At 38.8% G+C, this 13,330-nt stretch overlaps 1 protein-coding gene across 4 annotated transcripts in view; it reads right to left on the bottom strand.

The window, feature by feature from the left end:
- NAV3 (neuron navigator 3) overlaps positions 1-13,330 on the bottom strand; it is a 507,738-nt gene that overhangs the window by 408,773 nt on the left and 85,635 nt on the right. The window lies entirely within an intron of this gene.

Raw genomic sequence — 13,330 nt, 5'->3', positions numbered from 1 at the left:
GCAGGGCTGAGCAGTGAGCCTGCAGCAGCAACCCAGAAATACTGCACAAGCAAGTGTGCAGACATACACACCAGACACTGCCATTAGGGAGGGCACTGTAAGCATGCACAAGCTGTCACATCCCTACCAAAGCCCAACAAGACACAGGCATGTCCAGGCCCCAGGTCCCATCCTGTCCCAAGCCTTGTGCTCCACATCTGCCACGTCAGCTTGCCAAGTCCTAGTCCTTAGTACCACTTTGGGAGGCACAGCTTTTGAGGAACAACTGGGTGCTGAAGGTACATGGGGGGAGGAGATGGCTGACTAACACAGGATGGGGAGGATGAGCAATGGGAGCTGCACACCACTCACACAATTGTTTCTTGCACTGCACATCAACACCAGAGGGCCTCCTGCAGCAAATGAAAAAGGGTCATCACTGCTACGCCTGACAACAGGAGAAGGGAATGAGAGGTGATGTCTTCCCTGACAGAAAGAATTTACATGAAGAGCACCAAGAGAATTACATATATTGTTTCTTCTAGCTTCACATGATAGCATTACAATCCGGGGTGTCAGAGTGCACCAACAGCAGTAACCAAAAATTCAGAATGTTAGTAACTACTGTTAGAGCCCTCCAATTAATACAGTCTTCTTGTTAAAAGATGAAAACCACCTTCTTTTACTAATGTACATAATCTGAAACTAGAGTCTACCCTTGTTGCTTCTGTTTCACACTGAACAGATATGTATTATGCAAGGGTGATACAACTCAAGGCTGAGAAAGGCCAGATTGGGTCCTCTAATCTAGTTTAGAGTATAATGGCCCATACAACATGGACCATCACAGCTGATCTGGGACTGAAACCAAGAACTTATGACAGACTTGCACAGAGCTGTGAAAAATGCATCCACCCTTGAACCAACCAAGACACATATGCACAGACGTTCATTTCACTTCTATGGTTTACTTTACTGACAACAACAAAATTTAAACTAAATGCGAAGTTGTAAGAATTGAATCCTCAGACAGTGAAAATGAATTTAAGAAATTTTTCGTGAAGCAATTTCTTAATTGCTACTTGAAACTTTGCACTAGCTTATCCTTATTCCACACAAAGAAGCAGATTAATGCAGCTAACAGTATCAACCTTGGACACCAAAGTGAAAATGCTAAAGAACATTTCTGAAGGGACTCAGTGGTTTCTTTCCCTTGGAAGAGGTCAGATCTGCAGCATAAAGAAACATTTTCATTACAGATCACTGTACCTGACTTACTCCTGTCCATATCTTGGCTGTAGTAGAAAGTAAAAATCATCATGAACCATGCCTACAATTGTTGAAGTTATTAATTGCAAACGTATTTTAATTTTCCAATATTGCTTCAAATAAAATGTGAACACATTTTGCTTTAATCTGTGTATGAAAAATAGCTTATGAATAATTCATTCAATGATAACTCCTCTAATCAGAGAATTATTTACATACTTTTACTAGTGTTAGACTAACTCTGTGTATTATTGCTTCACTAAATTCCATGAAGAAAAATGCCAAAATTTTTCCAAACTCTATTATTAGCAAGTTAAGTTATTCTTCCACCACAATTTCCTACTCAAGGGAAGAAAACAAAATTCACACTGATTACACAGAAATTTCCTACCACTATCCAAATATAGACATTTAAATAAATAAATGCATAACTCTAGGGAAGAATGGGAGGTCTCTTGACAAATTTAAGGATTGAAACTCAGTGGAAGAGAGATGCATCCCAAATCCATTTCTGTCCAAACAAACTCCAAGCTTTTTTACACACATTTTCCAATTGTAGTTTTGAAAATTTACCCCTTGGAGCATACCTGGCAGCAGCTGAAAATAAGTGCTCCAAATCAATTTCCTGTAAACACAACTGTGACTTCCCTGCTTCTGTCCTCCAGGAAAGATCGTGAGGCACGCACCATGTGAGAAAAACTGAAAGCAAATTGATTATTCATTTGTATTATCATCATCCCCTCCTGGATTAAATGAGAGGCTTCTACTACATAGTAGACTTCTGTTTCACAAAATCCTGGGTTTTCTACTTTGCTTTTTAGATTCATTTTTATCCTTTTTTTCCCCTCTTGTGCAAGCCTTATTATCTTCCTTTTCAACTGCAATTATCACTTTTCAATACTAATCCTTTCCCAAGCAGCCTAGATTTTCACCCCTTTGTACTGATCCAGGTTCCTCAACATTTGATCCAGTAACTGGCTTATTTTGCTCCCTAATCCCTCATTTGCCACCTCTGCATACAACCTGGATCTTTCCCTACCTAAACAACTAATTTTCTATGCTCATTACTTTTTTCTTTTATACTTTTCATCTCAGCCTCTCTAGTCCATAGGATTAACAATTCCTTTTCTATCCAATAAACCTTGGTCTTTTCTTATTTTATCTAACCTTATTTCTCCAAAATGTTATAAGCTTCTTTCTTCTCCTATTTAATTCATGTTTAATACTCAGAATTAGCTGAATACTTTAAGTTGCTCCTTTGTATGGTATAATAAAGAAAATCAACAATAATCAAAAAGCATACAAAAATACCAAGAAGTATAAAAGATTTGTTCCAGTGGCATGCACGCACATATGTAACATTGTTAAACTATATTATCTCTCTAATGAGTTGTGATGATCCTCTGCTGTAGTGGTAAAGCAAAACAGAAAAAACAAAAGGCTTCCTTCATACCAGGCTGTATAAGCACAAAGAAGAGAAGAGTGGAGCATCAAGTTAAAATTACCAACAATTTGCAAGGGTTGTGAAATAAAAATGTTTCAGTCAACCACAGCATCTGGCCAGATGCTTAAAATCTGTCCAGCATCCCCAGACACAGACAGTCTGAGTCCTGCCACTGCCAAGATTTTTAAGTTCCAAAGACAACTTGATGCATTCCTTTAGACGTCACTGATATTTCTCCCTAAATATAGCTTCTGTTCGAATGAAAAGAAAAAAAAAACTAAAACCAGAAAGAAGATGTAAAGTGAGAACACAGAACAGTTCAATCAAAGAACCATTTACTTCTTTAATTGCAATAAATATTTTATACATGGATATCTTCTATAGACACAGAAAAGCTTTGTCCACTTTCCTGGCACCAGTGGCTTTAATAAGACAGGAAAGATTCCCCAGCTTTAGGCAGAGAGGCACGGACTGGTGACGCAGGGACACTCACACACCAGATCCCACATCTGGGCAGCAGCTCCCAGGGTATCACTTCTGCCCACAGGAGCTGGAGGGCGCAGGGACGTGCAGGAAGCCGCAGCTCCGGACGTGACCCTGGCCAGGACAGAGCTGGCACATCAGCCAGGCTCCCAGTGATGGGAGCTGCTGTGAGAGCTGGCTGATCCTCCCCAGGCCTTCACAGACAGCCCCTTTGTGAGGGACAGAGCCAGCACAGCCTCAGCTCCCTCAAGAACACTGTCTGTGCTTCCCTGCACGTTTATATCCCAAACATTTCCAGTTTACACAACGGATAAATAGGCATTGCTGTAGAAGCACCCTGCTTCAGATCACATTTGTGACATCTGGCTCAACTAGAAGTTCATACCACTGAACAGGTATTTCTTCAAAGATGAGTCTTTAAAACTGAACAATCCAATATACCCTGTACTTGGATTCCACTCTCTCAGAACATCTTCAGTGATACAAACATCCAGAAAGCAGAACAGACTGCAAGGATTTAAACCTACTTTGCTGCAGTTTCATGCTTTTACAGTTTCATGCCAAAAGCTCTGAATAGTAAAACCAATGGGGTGAAGGAGGTTAATGGGATTGATTTGTCAAACTATGTGAATTTCTAAAATGTTGAAATGATAGATTTTTTTCCTCAGAAATGTAAGAATTACCATCAGATGTCTAGAGGGCAAGTACCAAGGCATAGAAATATGTGAACCCTTATCAGACTATCTTTAATGTGCAGTATTGTTAGAAATAATGTAATTAAGGACAGCAATAGGGATTTTTTAAAAAATAAATTATGCTAATTACATTATCATTTTAAAATTATAATTAAATATTCCATTATAAGAAATACAAAGGAGATTCAACAATTACATGGCATGTCTCTGTCATGGTGAATATGTTTTAAATTAACATAGCAGATGATTATAACCAGCTGATTTTATCCAACTACATATGACAGTTTTACTAGGTACTTCCACAGACATTTAAATCAAACTCAATATACAGTATTATGGAGACACTTCCATCCACTTGCTTAAGCCAATAATCTTTGTTCAAAGAAGTCACGTAACTATGTTTAAATGTATGAGAATGGGGAAATCCTTTATTGTGTGCTACTTTTCACTCAGCTTTTTTCCATAGAGCTCATTTACAGTTCAGCACCCAATGTCTATAGGACTCCTACCATGCCACTAACAAATGGTAAACTCCTACTCAGGAGTGGCACAAGGGACTTCTTAGAAAGGCTTCGTCACCCAAGCTGGATATTGCCCTGTACTACCTAGCCTGCCTACCTCATTGTTCAGGGAAACTCCTAAACTCTGCTCTGGAAAATGTTTGTCCAAATATTTTTTGACGTTTCAGAACTACTTGGGACCTAAGTTTAGTGGCTCCAGAATAAACAGGCATTATGCAAAGAGGCCAATTTAAAACTTTGCATTCCCTTTATTAAATAAAAGGAGCTCAAGCAAGCTGAGAATGGTTGAAAGTTTGTCCTGTTCATTTCCTTCCTCCTCCTCCATCCCTAAATACACTATAACTATGTTACTACATGCTTTTGGAATCATGTTAAGTAGAACAGAAGGGAAATTAGGCATTTTCTAAATTGGAAAGAAATAAATTAAAATAGTTTATAATAAAAACCCACCCACCTGCATTATAACTTACTAAAACTTTCTGTTACATGGTAGGAGCACTTTCATATACAAAGTAGGAGTAAGCATAAGCTTTTATTTGTTGGCCAGTTTCTCAGAAGTTAAACTAACTTTTTGAAAGTCATTTGAATCACTGTATGCAGGAAATCCCTAAAGCCTCAATTAAAACACTGCTTGAATCATAAGTGACCCCAGAAAATAAAGAGAAATTGAAATTTATAATGAAATATCTGTTTACTTTGGATAAGGTAATGCAAAAACTTTTCCCCTAAATATCATCTTTTCTTCATGCAAATTCTAAATGCTTTTATTTAATTTTTTTAATAGAGGTTATATTCCACTTAAATACAGATAAATTCTATGTACAAGAGAAAGGAAAACATGAGGATAATTTAATTTATATAGCCTAGTTTAATGAAAAAGTCTCTAAAACCCACCAATTTAGATGCCCAATGATAGCTAAGACACCAGTCATTTTAAGTAGACACCTGTATTGCCACTATATGGTCTCACATAAAGATCAAGTCCTCCTCATACCTGTTATTATTCTCAAGAGAAGAACCACAGTTAGTAACATTACAATTTAATTAAATTGTATGCAAAGATAATATCAGAAACTTATTTCTTCCCCAATAAAGCTCCACACTTGTACCTATGAGAGCAGCAGAAGTTAATCATGGCTCTTAGTTTACAGAACTTGCAGCTACATCTGGCTATGCTGTCCAACATCTGTACCCTCTTACAGTACTCCTTTGAAACAGAAGCTCCCAACTTAAGAGACTACAAATGGTACAACCCATAATTTCTGTATGGTTAGAGCGGCTGCTTCTCTCACAGTACCTTATTTAATTGGCTGCCAAACATACTCTTTCACCTCATCTTCAGCGACTCAAGCAAATGGTCAAAGCTCTCCTCAAGGCAGACAAATTTACTGCACTAAGCATTTCCACACTGTAGCAATACTGGCCTGTGCCTTTCAGCAACCAGGGTGCTATGCCCTCAAACATCATAACCCACAGCTGGGCTGCCCTCATACCTTCACGTTTTGAATGATGCTTCTTTACCAGGACAGGTATCCTGTAGCATTCACACACATCAGAACCCCGGGTTTCCAACCCAGCCATCTCAGCTATTAACAGAACTTGTCAGATACTCCAAGGTTAACAGGAAGTTAAGCATAATGGAGAACAAGTGATTTTACCTGTCTTAATACTATGAAATAGATGCTTTTGTCCTGCCATCTGTGATACAATCTAGCTCCAGGGGTCACTCACCAAGCCTCGAAGAACTTCCAAATCTGCTGTGAAATTGCTCAGACAATACAGAGAGGACCAGAACAAGACCTTTTAAGAAACAGGCCACCTACCAGAAAAAGGGAAATTCAGCTGGTGAAGCTGCCAGGGAAGGTTAAGGCAAAAGGGCTCCCCCTTTTAAGACTCACAGGAAATGTCCTCCAAAACTGTCTTTTCCATAGAGCTTTTTTTGCCTTATTTTCTCATGTAAGTGACACACTTTAAGAAAAAGTAAGAGAAATTTCCCTTTTCCCAAGTTCACCACTGTTTTTTATCCATACACATGGAAATTACATGAGATAAACAGAAACAAACCTTTACAGGGAAGGTATTTAACAACTCTGTTGTCAGGCCCTACCAGGTCACTTTGTTCTGTCACTTTATCATTTGTTACCAATACACTCCTGTCCCCAGATGATAGGAACATCTGCTAGTCAACAAATGAAAGTTAATTATGATGATGATGCCAAGACTGACCTTTTCACAGCTGTTCTCTCACTTCCCATCATCCCCCAAGACATTTGGAAGTCAAATATGAAGCCATGTTACAGTAACTCAATGAGCTAACAACTGATGAGATTATGTGTTCTGGATTTTAACTTTTCCTTAAGTAAAACTAAATACCCAGGCCTTACAAATAAAAATAAATAAGGGAAAGTCTCACTAAACATTCTTGTGTAGGAAATAAGAACTTCCATGCACTGCAGTCTTTACAGAGTTGCCCAGCAATTTTCGCTGCAGCATTTAATGAAATTCGGTGTTAAACCCATCATATTAAATTACAGCACTGGAGCGGAGGGAAGGAGGAATTAGGACAGAAGGACAGGAAGGGTGGTATCTTCACCTGGCAGAGATCTTCTCACCTCTTGCAAATTATGATATCTGCACATAACACAGTCTTTCACCTTTCATCCTCTCTGCTCTCTCCAGGAACATACTAGTCACAGCAAGAGAATGCAAGGCCCAGGAGGACAGCTACACTCTGCTGACTTCTGTACTCCCTTCCTGCCTCTTCAGGTAATGACAGGCAGGAACAGTTCAAGAGCTTGTTGACAAACTATATCAGGAGGGGTCAGTCCAAGTACATGCAAGCATTCAACCTGTGTAACCCCCAAGCCTCATCGCCTCATTTTCACAGACTCAACTAGGTTGGAAAAGACCTTTGAGATCAAAAAAAACCAACACAAGCAGCTACACATTTGAAAGAGGTAATCAACCAGCAGTCACACTCCTTTCAGGCCTGCCTTGCTCAACGAGGAAGTGTGACAGCACCAGTTGTTGGTTTCTCTAGGTCTGGATTGAAGGCACTTGAGACAGTAGTTAATGTTCGACTCAGTTGTTTATTATTTCTTATCAGTAAAAGTCTCACTACTATCAGTTTTGCAGTTTTTCATTAGAAGGCACAAAATGGCTAACAATCTTCTGTTACAAGGTCTTTTAAGACTAAACTATCCAATTAAGAACTGACACCTAGATTATTTTCCCTTTTAACCCAATGACTGATCCCAACGAGCCTGCAATGCAGACTTTTCTGCCCAATCACAAAATGCCACCCAAACCCATGAAGAAGAAGGAAGAAGAAACCCAGGATGACACCCTGTGCCCTCCCCATCTTGCTTCCATCCACAACATACTAAAAATCCCAAACCCTAAATTTCTCACCAAGTGACACACCTACACTACTCTCTATAATCCATTTCACACTTTTGTGGATTCTAGTCTACCTTGAAGTCTAGGAAACTTTCTCCATGAATGAGGATCCAAGTCAGTGCTCCCCTGGGGCTCAGGGCACCTCAGAGCAGACAGAAATATTCCAGGTGCTCTGGGTTTCCACAGGAAGATAATATGGGGTTTTGTATCCACTTTGTGTGAAGTGCCATCCTCTAGGCAATGGATGCTTTTATTTGGTCCTGCTTTGTCACACACAAGCACAGTTTGCATTTTAGACAGTAAATGCTACCTCCAGCCATCTCTTAGCTAACTTCTGTTAACCTGCAGATAGAGTGGTTAGAGGTTTTCAATTCCCAACGTAGACTTAAGCCACTGGAATAAGGCAGAGAGAAAAATACAGTTTATGCTAACAATTTCTCCTGTTTGACAACCTGAATGAGGCTTTTTCATCTTAACAGAACACAGTCATGCTGCAAATAAGGCAGGTATATGCTGTATCACCACACTTGCATTGAAAAACCCAATTGAACAAGACACCAGCAAAACCAGATTTTCTGTAGGCAGAAGAGGGAAGGAGGGTGACAAACGTTATTGCCCTCTGAAGAAAACTGGAGCACAGAAATGCTTAATATGTCTCAGTTAAATCTGAAAAGGAAAATGCAATAGCTTTGCTTCCCATGGACTGCATATTTCATCCACTTTGTATTTCCCAGGAAAGTCAGTTGGACTCTTTCCACAGACTTCACAGAGAGCTGGATCAAAGCTGTTCTACCAAAACAATAGCTTTCCCATTTGTCCCAGCTCACTAGAACATTTAGGCATGCGAATGCCCAAGGGAAAGAAAATGACTATTTGACTGAGAGATGAGTGCTTTCCCCCACACAAATACAATTTCTGAAGACTAAGGCAGCCATGCTCCAGCCATTATTGATACATTTACTGCATCTTTCCTTAAGTGAAAAATCCTCCTGCTTCACTCCTAAAAAGGTGCTAAAAGGCTATGGAGCAGCTTAATCAAGTTCCCAGAACGTTGCATTGCAGTTGGCAAGCAAAGGAAATAAGACAGTGTGATAGCCAGTGACAGAAGATGAAGTATTACATTGCTTTGCTTATTATATTATCACAGCTATTCCTCTGAAGATTGCAAGAACATTGGGGAATTACAGTTTCACATCCCTCCTTATCTCATACCCCCTCTCATAAAGAAATGGTCATATTCCTGGATTATAAAAGGGCAACCTAAATAACTTCCACATGTTTCAGGCCAGCTTACTGAAATACAAGTCTATATAGCATAAAAGAACAGGAAAAGAGCATAAAGAAAGGATAAAGTAGGGGATTTTATTCTGTCTCTTTTCCATACTTTTGAAATATATATGTGGGACAGAAAGTCATCTCAGTTCACATGCCAACAAAAGCCCTGATGGGGCTGTCACTGTCAGCATCAACTAGAACTGCCTTCAGCCACCACATGCTGTGTGAGAGCTAACCAAATCCCTCTTAGCCCTGTGTATAAGGGTGAGATACCTCCCCACACCACTTGCATTTAGTACATTTCACATAAGCCTGAAAAATTGACCCAGATACTTGCATTTCCATTCTATCTCTTAATAAAATTAAAAACTAAAACTATGACTATTTAAGCCTTGCCTCATCTTTATACAGTTGAATAAGTTCTTAGACTGTGGGGATTTTTTCATCAGGTGACTATTACCATATTTTTAAGCAATAGATTACATACAGATAGCATGGTCCTTCTTCACAGCTGAATTTGATCCCTGTTGTGATATTTTAATAACAAGGTAAAACCAGCATGCACATAATAGCAGGCTGATCAGAGTTTAAAAATAAATCTTCTCTTCAAAAGTAATAGCAGCAGCACATTCTCTTCTCTGCTGCTGCTTTCGGAAATGACTTTATTTGGGTACCAACTGTCAGATTCATGGAAACATTCTGAAGAGTGAGAATGCTGAAATACTTTCTATAACAGTGATCACAGCTGCCATGCAGATGACAGCAAATTACTTTTCAAGAGAAGACAGAAAAAAAACACTTAAAAAAATATTTGTCATATATTACCTGCACATCTCAATCCTCCTAAGTAAGGTAAAATATAATCGATAAGCGGTTTTATATGTACATTTTCTCCTTTTCTCCAAAGTACAAATAAAATGCTAAAGTAGGCTCTGACACTGAACTAAAGCTATAAAAATCAAAGTGTCATCTATGTATAATGGTAACTATGTTAATCATATATTTTATGATGCTAAGAAACAGTAAGAAAGCTCAATACTTTTCTAAAACTGCTCAAACTTATTACTAAGAAAAATCCAAAGTTTCAGAAATATTATATTAGAAGAGTGCCACTGCGATTAAAAAATACAATTATATTTTAAGAAATTCATCTTTTAAAAGTATAAGAAAGCATTTCCAATTTTAAGATACATTCTGTCAGGAAACACACTGGAACAAGCTGATAAAATTATTTCTGGACATATGGCTGGTTTTATTTAGAGAATTCAGGGAGAGATTTTTATCACTTCTTCACAGATATTTGCACACTCCTCCTCCTCCTCTCCTTTTCCCAGATCAGAGGGATCACTGAAGGAGTTCTCGTTAGAGCTTCCCAGGAAGTCACAGGAAGTCTTTGATGTCTCCTTCAAATTAAAGTTGTTCCTTCTTTTAACATAATTCTCCACTAATCTCATTCTGGCTTCTTATACATATGAGGTGGCAACAGACTTTGCCCAGCATCCACTAAAACCTATCCAAACTAACAATAATAACACTTTAATACCTATTACATATTAAGCACACCTATTAGCCACTAGTTTTATGCCTTCCATTTACAAACACTTTCAGAGCTATCTATATTCTGATTCACAGATTTCACTTGCACAGCAAAGCTCACACTCAAGTAGCACAAAAGAAACACCATCTGAGCTTGGTGTCATGAGGGATGAGCTATAACATGATGTAATACCCTCATGATGCACAGCAATATCCTGTCTCTGCTTGTATGCCTAGTGTATGGCACCACCTCAAAGAGGAAAGAAATGCATCAAGGAATCACATCCACAAAACCTTGAAAAAACAATCATTTTCACATACTCAGATTTGGAAATACAGGCACAAGGAAAAAAGGGCAATGTCTTGGTAAAAAGCACTTTTCCCTCTTAACAGCTCTTACATGACAAAAAAATCATCATTTGCTAGGAAAAGCAGCTAGAACTGACTCCTCAGAGTCAAACACAAAGCAGTTATGTAAATGTCCTAGAAGCATGAAAATTGTGCTTCAGCAACATGAAAGTGTAGAGGCTCTGATAGTAACAGGAGAACTCAAACACAGAGCTCTCTCTCCAGAATCAGTAATTTACCCCTATGCTTAAGTTTGGCAACAGCAACCTTTCCCTTACCACAAACACATATAGAAGTGAGATGTCAAATGACAATGACGAGCAAGAAAAACCTAAGGATTGGCACAGTCTTATGGAAAGTTTCCTTATGGAAAGAAGGGAAAGCAGCTGTGTCTGATTTTAAAATACCCTTCCACAGAGTCCCACCAGGTTGTTTGGACTCCAGGCCTGGCCTCATCTGCAATTAGTTTAGAGCACTTGTTAAGAGTGCAGACATCTTTTTTGTTACTGTGATCCTGTTCATCTTTCACAAAATTCTCTTAAGACTTCCTATCCCAGCTATGAGTAAATGAATTCATACTTCAATAATTCAGAGAAAAACTAAAATAATGCTCAACAAACATGAAAATCTCCACCCGAATTTATAGATGATTCAAAATCAAACAATTTCATCTTTACAATAGAGTTTCACTTACAATTCCTTCAGTTCTTTTTCCCTGCATTTATTCATTTTTTTATGTTTAAACACATAAAATTAATTCCAATTCCCCCCTTCCCCTACCACAAAAGATTTTCAGTTTAGAGATTTGGGTTGGGTTTTGCTGGGTTTTTTTTGGCTACTACTTGCTAACTTTTTTCTCTTCCTTTAAAATGTCACCATTAAAAAAGAAACCAGATTTTTATAGACAAAAAAGGCAAAGCTTTACATTTTATATCAGATGCATCTAGTTTGAATAAGCACATTCCTTTATAGAACATCAACCAGAATGAATAATTATTCCCCTCTCATTTGACAAAACTAAAATGGTTGGCTGGCTTATATATATATCAAATTTTTTAGTGGAGGAACATAAATCTCCCACATTTCCTTTACATCCAAGTGACAAATCTTTGCCTTTTTACTTCACTGTGTCAGGGAGCTCTGGATTCTATTTATACACAGGAATAAAACTGTTCTTCATTTCCTACCCTAAGGCCTCGTCTTGACAGATCTCCATTATAGCTTTTCATCTGAAAAACTGCATGCCTTTTATCATTTATCCTTGCCCATGTTCCCAAGTATCAGTCTTTCTAAAACAGCATGTATTTTCATTCAGCTGTATTCCATTAGCCCCTCCAAACCTTTCTGTATGTGTGTCCACAATGCTGAGACAGCATTCACAGCAAAGCTAATTGAGACAACAGAGCTACGTGTCTGTTCCAGTCTGGTGGTTCTGATGTGGGTGCTTTCCTCAGCCAAGGAAATAGGATAAGAAATAAATAGGAAGGCAGAACAGAGGGCAAGGAGAAGTGGGGGAAAGCATGCTCTAGGCCAAGTCTAGGATTATAAAAGTACTCAGATGGGAAAGGACCTCTGGAGGCCACTTGGTCTGACCCCCTGCACAAAACAAAGTGAAATTCAAAGCCAGGCCACACTGCTCAGGTGGGAATTCAAAGCTAAGCAACACTGCTCAGGTCCTGCCAGGTTGTTTTCTACAGGCCTCCAAGGGCACCCCAGCCTCCCCTGGCCACCCCCTTCTCCAAGCTCAGAGTCACTGGCACCCTCCAGTTCCAAGGAAATGAACAGTATCTGAAGACACCCAAGGAGTTTTCTGACATCATGGCACTCTACATGTTATTCTTATGTGATTAACAGCTGTGGAAATTACAAGTAGCAACTACAATATCTAGAGGATTGCTTAACATTCAAGTGATGCAGAAGAGGATTTCTAGACACTCAGAAGCAAACCTCCATGACCTTTGATTAAAACACTGAAATGTAACAATATTCTGCACTATTCTTATGCTGTAGATATTCCTTGGAGACTCAACAATTCAAAAGCAACAATCAACTCACCCCATCTTTTCTAGTACAAAAATATCCTAATTTCTAAATCAAGGGTGAGTAAAATTGGACAGAGAGCTGAAAGCTGCATGACTGATGCAGTCTTAGACAGGAGCTGTAGGAGTTTCCACACATCTGTAGCATTCACTACTCCATCCCATACTGCTAAACAAAGAAGCAAGAAATTCACCAAAAGGTTCAGCATTTATCTGTGTTCATGGTAAGGCCTACAGATTCTGCAGTGGCTTTAATGGAGCAACCACCCCCAGAGAGAACATTTTCAAAGGCTCCCTTAAAATTTCTGATTATTAGCATCATTGCTAATAAAACTGCATAGA

The sequence above is a fragment of the Melozone crissalis genome, unplaced genomic scaffold (assembly GCF_028551555.1).
Source record: "Melozone crissalis strain CALT ecotype California unplaced genomic scaffold, PUWL_Pcris_2 ptg000004l_1, whole genome shotgun sequence".
Taxonomy (NCBI): domain Eukaryota; kingdom Metazoa; phylum Chordata; class Aves; order Passeriformes; family Passerellidae; genus Melozone; species Melozone crissalis.
This window is presented reverse-complemented; position numbering and strand designations above follow the sequence as displayed.